This window comes from Pongo pygmaeus, chromosome 9 (genome assembly GCF_028885625.2).
Source record: "Pongo pygmaeus isolate AG05252 chromosome 9, NHGRI_mPonPyg2-v2.0_pri, whole genome shotgun sequence".
Lineage (NCBI taxonomy): Eukaryota > Metazoa > Chordata > Mammalia > Primates > Hominidae > Pongo > Pongo pygmaeus.
The window spans coordinates 121077215-121085486 of NC_072382.2; the positions used below are offsets into that span (position 1 = coordinate 121077215).

Here is an 8272-nt window from a genome sequence, read left to right on the forward strand (position 1 = left end):
GTGGGTCCATAGCTGAGGGAAGAATCAAATCAGACCTGCTTGGGTGGGGAGCTCTGCAGCTCCCCTTCTCCCCAAACGCCGGCTTCTCCCTGGGTCTTCTGGCCTCTTGAACTAAGGCTCTAGGGAGGGGGAGGGGCTCTTGCCTCACTCTGACCCCAGCAGCCTGGCCTCAGAAAAGGGGTCCACATCTGCTGGTGCGCCTCCACCAGGGAGTGCCAAATAGGGGCCTGGATTTGGGTAGAGGTCTGTTGCCCAGCGGGGCCACCCCTCTGCTGGCTGGGGGAGGTGGAGGGTGAGCCAGCAAACCCCGGAGATGTCCAGGTGACTTGAGAGTATGCTCCAGGGTGGCGTTTTGATGACGCAGAGATGACTGGCAAACCACACCAGCCTTGTCTTTCAGAGCCTTGCCGACCGCTCCTCCAATGCCATTAGTCTCCAGCCAGAGGCTGTGCAGAGCCCAGGCCCACCGGGCCAGGGGCCTGGAGCCTGGAGCCTGCAGGGAGAACAAGAGGAGGACCCTGGCTCCCCCTCCAGAGTGAATGTATGGACTGGCCCCAGGCCCAGAGCTGACTAGATGAGAATGTTTTGTCTGCTGGGCTGGAGTGGAAATGGCTGAAGGATGCCGTTTGCCCTGGCAGGCCCGGCTGGGCATGGAGCTGGCTTCCCCGCCCAACCCCCTTCCTTCACTTAACACCATTAACTAATCATTCGCCTCTCTGGCCTGAAAACAAAGCCAGCTAACCACCAAGGACAGTCAGTTCTGAATTCTTCTTCCGCTGGAGGAGAGTGAAGCCAGGTGGGGGTGGAGGATTCGTCTCTGCGGTGAAAGGGAAATGAGGTTAGAGCCTAGAGCCCAGGGTGACGTCCCTTCCCCTGCATGGCCCCACCAAACAAGCACAGAAGACTGTCCTTTAAGGAAGCCAGTAGCCTGGGGCTGTCTAGGCTTCTCGGGAGTGGGTCATAGCCTCAGGGGACAGATAGCTTTGGGATGGTTTCATGAGGTGGGCACTTTGGGATTCCAAACTAAAGAGGGGTCAGGACCTCGGAGAGGACTCAGGAGTGGAGGCAGGGAGCAGGGTGGAGGGAGCGGAAGGTGAAGGGGATCAGCCCTCAGCTCTTCTTAGAGGCCGGAGGCTAGCGCTCCGGCAGTGCCAGGGGAGAGAAGGTGGCTGCGGGACTTCCAGCAGGACAGGAGTGACAGCCAGCAGAAGGGAGTTGGAGGAGGAGGCCATGGCCTTCTACCCTGCAGGGACCCAGCACCTGGACTGGGTTGGAAGAGCCTGGCTCAGATATAGGCCAGGGCCAGAAGAGGCCCTGGGGGCAGAGTCTTAATTCTTCTTCTTTTTTCCCTCCTTGGGTTGCAGGCAAGAAGGCTGCTTTCCTCCAGCCCCATGGTGGATCTGGGCCCCTCACACATGAGGGGACCCTCCTGCGCATAATGCCCTCTACGTGTCTCTGGTATAGGTCTGACCACAGGTGGAGAAACTGAGGCCAGGTGGGGCGGGGGTCCTGGTTGGGCTCCTCAGCCACAGTCTCCTGGATGGGTGGAGCTTTCAGCTCATTGTAAGGAGAAGTGGAGCCCTGGGGAGTTGGAGGTAAAAAGACAAGGATGGACCTGTCCCCAGAGGCCGCGAAGGGGCAAGACTGGAACCCAAGTGTCCTCTCTCAGCTCCAGCAAAGGGAACTTAGTGACTTCTGACCCACCCTTCTGGATCCAGGGGCCTTGACCAGGATGTGAGGATATGAGAAGGGTGGGCTGGGCCGAGGAAGGAAGCTGATAAAGAGGTGTTTGCAGCTGCTGTGAGGACATGGGGTGGGAGTCCCAACAATCTTGGCAGTTACCGAGACTGGGGAACCCCCTGGCCAGGCCAGATAATAGGATCCGGCCTGGGTCTTTGGAGGGGGTGCGGAAGTTGGAGAATTTTTCCAGAATGTGGGTGTGAGTAGGAGAAGATTATACTGAAGGAGTGAACACGGTGGAAAAGGGTAGGGGGCAGGAAACCGGATACTGTACTGGGGGGCGGATGGAAGATGTGGGGGAAGAGATTGAATCGGGGGAAGCAGCCCCGCTCCCGCCGGACGCCGTCTCACCCATGTCCTTCGCACCTGACCCAGGGCAGGAGGGAGGAGGCACAGCCGGGGTGGAGGTGCACCCCACACCACCATGGGAGAGAGGGAGGGTGGCCTTCTGGGGGATGGGAGGGGCTATTTTTAAACTTGGAAAAACCCTGAGTTCATCTCCATTCTGGAAGCTGCAAAGGCCCCATTGTACAGGGGTCTAGAGAGGGGGGGCGGGGGGAGGGGGCGACGGGCACAATGGCGAGGATTATGTCGGAGCAGGCAGGGGGGTGGAGGGCGGAGAGCGGGGGAGGGGCTGTCTTCGTCACAGATGGCCTACTGAACTCTGGGGTCGAGCCAGGCTGGGGCTTGAACTGGGGGGCAGGGCCCACCCTCACAAAGATCCCTGTTGGGGAACTGGGGTCTCTGACATCCGGTGGCCCATCCTGGGGAGGGGGCTGACGGTGGGATTCCACAGCCTGGCTTTCCCAGGGACCGCAGGGTCTGTTCCCAGGCTCCTAGCATTCCGACGACTCCCTTGAGAGCTGCTGGCCTCTTCCCTCAGCCCCTTCCCTGCCAAGGGGTGGGGGGAGAGAAGGAGAAAGAGGATGTGGATGCATCGGGACTCTTGCTGGGGATGATGGTCTCTTAAGCCAGAGGCGGAGGTTGGGTAGGCAGCAGTGGGTGGTTAGGGTAGGTTGAGCGGGATCATAGCCCTCCCATCGGAGCCCACAACCCCGCGGACCCCTCCTCCGACCGACTGGGGACTGTCCCTCTCGTACCCCCCGGCCTTAGGAGCCTCCGCACGGGGGCCAGCCCACCTGCCGGACCTCAGGCCTCCGGCACCCAGGGCCTCCACCCAGGGGACCCGGTCGCGGCGGGAAGGCGCCGGCGCTAAGCTCCCCAGGAGCCGGCCTCGAGGTCCCGCCCGGCGGAGGCAGGGGGCGGGGATCCGGCCGCTCGCCCCAGCCCAAACATTACCATAAATGCTCAGGCGGCGGCGGGTGGATGGGCGCGCGGGGAGCCTGGGACTCTCCGGAAGCCCCAGATCCAGTCTCCAGGCCCGACCCAGATTCGGTCTGACCAGCCGTCCCCTTTACAAAGCGGTGCAGCCGGGGATGGCAGAGCTGGGGTGGGCGCGGGGACAGGGTGGAGAAAACCCAGGCCGCAGGGGGCGTCTCGGGGCTGCCTCCTGGGTAGGCAATGAGGCTGTGACCTCTGGTTAAAGAAAGAGTGGGGCCCTCTAGCCAGATGGCAGTGTCGGCGCCGCGGGGGCGCGGCTCTGTCTCCCTGCAGCTCTGCGGGCCCCGCTGCTGTCAGCGGTGACACCCTGGGTCTCGGTTCCCCGGCCCCAGCACCTAATCCCCTTCCCTCTCCTCTGCCCCCAGCCTGCACCTGGGGAATGAAGGGTGATGGGGGCGGAGGGTGGTAGCAGGATGCTGGGAGTTTACACCTCTCCCCTTCAGGGAAGTTCACATCCGCTCCCCAAAATACCACCATCCAGGGAGAGGAATGTCCCCGGAGAGCTCTTCAAATTTGACTTTGAGTCGTCACTGAGGGGAAGGCCGGCTGGTCTACAGGAGGGGGCCTGTGGGAAACCTAGGGGCGCCATGTTGCGGTCTTCTGGCCCCTCTCCTCCCTGAAGGACGCTCCTGCAGTTCCTCTTCCCTGCCACACGGGGCTGCCAGCATCCCAGGGGGAGCCCTGGAGAAGGGGAGCCTTGTTCCATCCCATCCCGGCGAGGCCTGGGACCCTCACTGCTGCTGCCAGGGCTGATCTTGGAGCCGGGAGTAGAGAGGGGAGGAAAGAGGCTGGGCGCGGTGGCTTATGCCTGTAATCCCAGCACTCTGGGAGGCCGAGGCGGGCAGATCACGAGGTCAAGAGATCGAGACCATCCTGGCCAACATGGTGAAACCCCATCTCTACTAAAAATACAAAAATTAGCTGGGCGTGGTTGCGCGCGCCTGTAGTCCCAGCCACTCGGGAGGCTGAGGCAGAATTGCTTGAACCCAGGAGGCGGCGGTTGGAGTGACCCGAGATCACGCCACTGCACTCCAGCCTGGGCGACAGAGTGAGACTCCGTCTTAAAAAACAAACAAACAAACAAACAAACAAAAAACAACTGTGTTAACATCTGGCACAGTGGTGTGTACCTGTGGTCCCAGCTACTCGAGAGGCTGAGGTAGGAGGATTGCTTGAGCCCAGTAGTTCAAGGCCAGCCTGCGCAACGTATGGAGACCCTCATCTCTAAAAATAAACAAATAAATAATTGTAAAATGCACATAACAGAATATTAACCAGTTTAAACGTCAGCGTTCCGTGGTATTAAGCACATTCACAATGTTGTGCAATTATCACCATTATCAAGTTCCAGAATTTTGTCATCACTCCAAGGAACTAAAATTTGAACCAAGTTTTACCTAACGAACTCCAAAACCTGCACAGTCTATGTGTAATAATTACAGCTGAATTAAGAGCTCAGTTGTGTGGTAAAGACAGGAAGTGCGACTGGGATTCAGAAAAGGGAGTGTTGATGTGGACTGTGCTGGCTAGGAAAGTCTTTCCGGAAATGTGAAGCCTTCAATGAAAGGTCAGGTTTAGATACGGAGGAGTGAGGAATGATTTTTTGAGGCAGGGGAAACGACACAAGCAAAAAGAGAGCGATGGGACCCACGAAAGGGGCACATATATGGACAACTACAGAATTTCCCTATCAGAAAGTGTCAGAGCAGCCATCCAGCTAGAAGATGGAGTTAGTGGAGAGGCTAGGTGACTTTTCTTGAGGTTATATTCACATAGCAATCCCACTACTTTTTTTTTTTTTTGAGACAGGGTCTTGCTCAGTTGCTCAGGCTTAAGCGCAGTGGCTCCACCTCGGCTCACTATAACCTCTGCCTCCTGGGTTCAAGCGAGTCTTCTGCCTCAGCCTCCCGAGTAGCTGGGATTACAGGCGCACCACCACACTTGGTTAATTTTTGTATTTTTAGTAGAGGCGGGGTTTCACCATGTTGGCCAGGCTGGTCTTGAACTTCTGGCCTCAAGTGATCCGCCTGCCTCAGCCTCCCAAACTGCTGGGATTACAGGCGAGAGCCACCTTGCCCGGCCTAGTCCACTACTTCCATTTCCAGTATCCGTTTACTTGGAGCGCATTGAGGATAGCTTTATTTATGTATTTATTTTTACACGGCGCCTGTCAGGGTCTTGGGTTTCACTGCCACACAAGGGGCAGTGCATGGTGAGCTGAGGCCCCTGGAAGCTCTGGGCACTCGTGGCCACTGGCAAAGCCCGGGATGATTTTCATCCAACCTCGGGCTCCCCAACCACCAGAGGGATGTGGGTGGCTGACGCAGCCAGACCTACCTAAGTGGAGACGGGGCTAGCTTTAGCTACACCATTACCCCTTGGCATCACCCTTGTGAGTTACATGGCTAAGTAGAAATTCAGCACGGTAGAGGGTGCACGCACGTGGGAGCTTGGGCAGATGAGATGGGCTTAGGTTATAGGGGAACAGCTTAAGATAGGATGGGCAATGGGGAGCCACTGCAGGTTCTTGAGCAATGGAAAAACGATGTGACATTGGAATTTAGGTTTACCATGGTTTCTTGATTTCATCTTGGCCTGAGAGCGCCCCCTGGTGCCGCTAGTTTGAATTGTTTTCTCATCCTACAGAGCAGGTGGGAGGATGGGTGACTGAAAAGCGGGATTGATGAATCGCAGAAGCCAGACTCTTGGGTCCTATTTCACTTCATCCTGGGTCATGACAGCCTTGCAACAAAGCTAGGGATGATATGTGGGCAGAGAGGGCTTGAGGTCAAGGGGGGCATTGTAGTTCCCTTCTCTGTCTCATAACTCGGTGCATATGTGTATTGTGATTTGGGATACAGCACACTAGTCAGGAACTAAGCTGGGGGCTGGAGACAGGATGATAACTAAAACAAGGGCCATGTGCTTGAGAAACGTACAGTCTCGTGAGGGCGACAGACAAATAAATAATTATAACACAAAGAGCCGCGTACCAGGGTGCAAATATGCACATAAAACAGTTACTTAACCCAGCCTGAGGTGATGAAAGAAGGCTTCTTGGAAGAGTTGATGCCGAGCTTCATTTTAGGCAATGAATAGGAGGTAACCAGGTAAATGGGGGTGGGCTGTGCTGTCTGAAGTGTGACGGAGCTCGCTATGTGCAGGGGGCTGCTAGGAGTTGGTTAATATTCTGCAAGGGAAGGCTGAGGTTAGTGAAGGATGAGGCCAGATTACAAAGGATTTGTAAGCCATGGTCAATTACTCAGAGCAACAGGCTGTGTATAAATGGTGTTAAGCAGGGGAGCAACCATAAGTGACTTTAAATCCATTACAGCTCAGGCCCCAGAGGGACAGAACAAAAGGCCCCTCTTACTAAGTTTCCATTTCCCTTCTCAGATCCCTCTTTTCCCTTGGGTGATGAGGTTGAAAACAGCCAATCCCTTCTGGGGAGCCTGCCTCCTGCACACAGAGTATGGCCTTATTTTACCTCCAGCAAGCCAGTTCATTTTATCATAATAGTCTCACAGTAGAGTGAGAGATAAGTGTGGGGATGGGGGCTCTTCCCTTATGTCATCCATATGTGACTGACATCCCCTTGGCAACCTCTTGGAGGTGGGATACAGCACTTCACCGAGTCCACTAAAAACAATCCTTGCACCAACTCCATGCAGTGGAGTACTATGCAGCTGTTAAAAGAATGAGGACAGGCTGGGCGCGGTGGTTCACACCCAACACTTTGGGAGGCCGAGGCAGGCCCATCACTTGAGGTCAGGAGTTCCAGACTAGCCTGGCCAACATGGTGAAACCCCCTCTCTACTAAAAATACAAAAATTAGCCAGGCATGATGGTGCGCGCCTGGGGTCCCAGCTACTCAGAAGGCTGAGGCACAAGAATTGCTTGAACCTGGGAGGTGGAGGTTGCAGTGAGCCAAGATTGTGCCACTGCACTCTAGCCCGGGCAACAGAGCAAGACTGTGTCTCAAAAAAACAAAAACAGAAACAAAAAACAAAACAAAAAACAATGAAGACAATCTCTATACACTGGTGTGGACTGTAATGGAATAAAACCCATTGAATTTGAATAAAATAGGAATCTATGACTCCAAACTGGTAATAAAAAGATATCCATAAACAAATAGATGAGAAGAGAAGGCTATTCTTTACAGTCTTTACCAAACATGATTTTAAATTAAAAAGATAGGTATATGGCTGGGCAAGATGGCTCATACCTGTAATCCCAGCACTGTGGGAGGCCAAGACAGGTGGATGGCTTGAGCCCAGGAGTTTGAGACCAGCCTGGGCAACATGACAAAACCCCACCTCTACTGAAAACAAAACAAAACAAATCCAAAAATTAGCTGGGTGTGGTGGTGCACGCCTGTAATCCCAGCTATTCAGGAGGCCAAGGTGTGAGGGTCGCTGGAGCCTGGGAAGTCAAGGCTGCAGTGAGACAAGATGGTGCCACTGTACTCTAGCTTGGATGACAGAGCAAGACCTGTCTCAAAAAATAAAAAAAAAAATAAAAAACAGAAAAATAGCTACATAAAGAGGGATAGAAGGAACAGCCCTCCACCCTCATAATATCTGTAGAGATAGGGCAGGGTATAAATGAAGGCTGACATATCATATGTCTAAATATTTGAAATATTTGAAAGCTAACTAGCTGTTCGGTATGCTTTATCTTCCTACCTTGACAAATATGCCTTCTAATGACAAAACTTAAAAATATGTAAAGCTGGCCAGGTGCGATGGTTCACGCCTGTAATCCCAGCACTTTGGGAGGCCGAGGCAGGCAGATCACTTGACATCAGGAATTCGAGACCAGCCTGACCAACATGGTGAAACCCTGTCTGTACTAGAAGTACAAAAATTAGCCAGGCGTGGTGGCACCTGCCTGTAATCCTGGCTACTCAGGAGGCTGGGGCAGGAGAATCACTTGAAACCGGGAGGCAGGGGTTGCAATGAGTTGAGATTATGTCATTGCACTCCAGCCTGGGCGACAGAGAGATACTTTCTCTCAAAAAAAAAAAACAACCAAAAAAAACCTACAAAAAAGTAAAGCTATGGTTTTTGTATGATCCAAAGTCAACAAAATATCCAAGGTAAGTTAACTTAGCTATTATTGCATATATTATTACATATATTATTGCCTGGGTATGCTTATGATGGACTAGCAATATTTACATGTGTAA

General features: G+C 54.0%; 1 non-coding gene across 1 annotated transcript; it reads right to left on the reverse strand.

Annotated features, from left to right (window-relative positions):
• Positions 1 to 5246: 5246 nt before the first annotated feature.
• On the reverse strand, positions 5247 to 5364 carry LOC129009194 (small nucleolar RNA ACA64). Its single transcript, XR_008492718.2, has one exon. It is a non-coding gene; the product is annotated as a small nucleolar RNA ACA64 (small nucleolar RNA).
• Positions 5365 to 8272: the final 2908 nt, after the last annotated feature.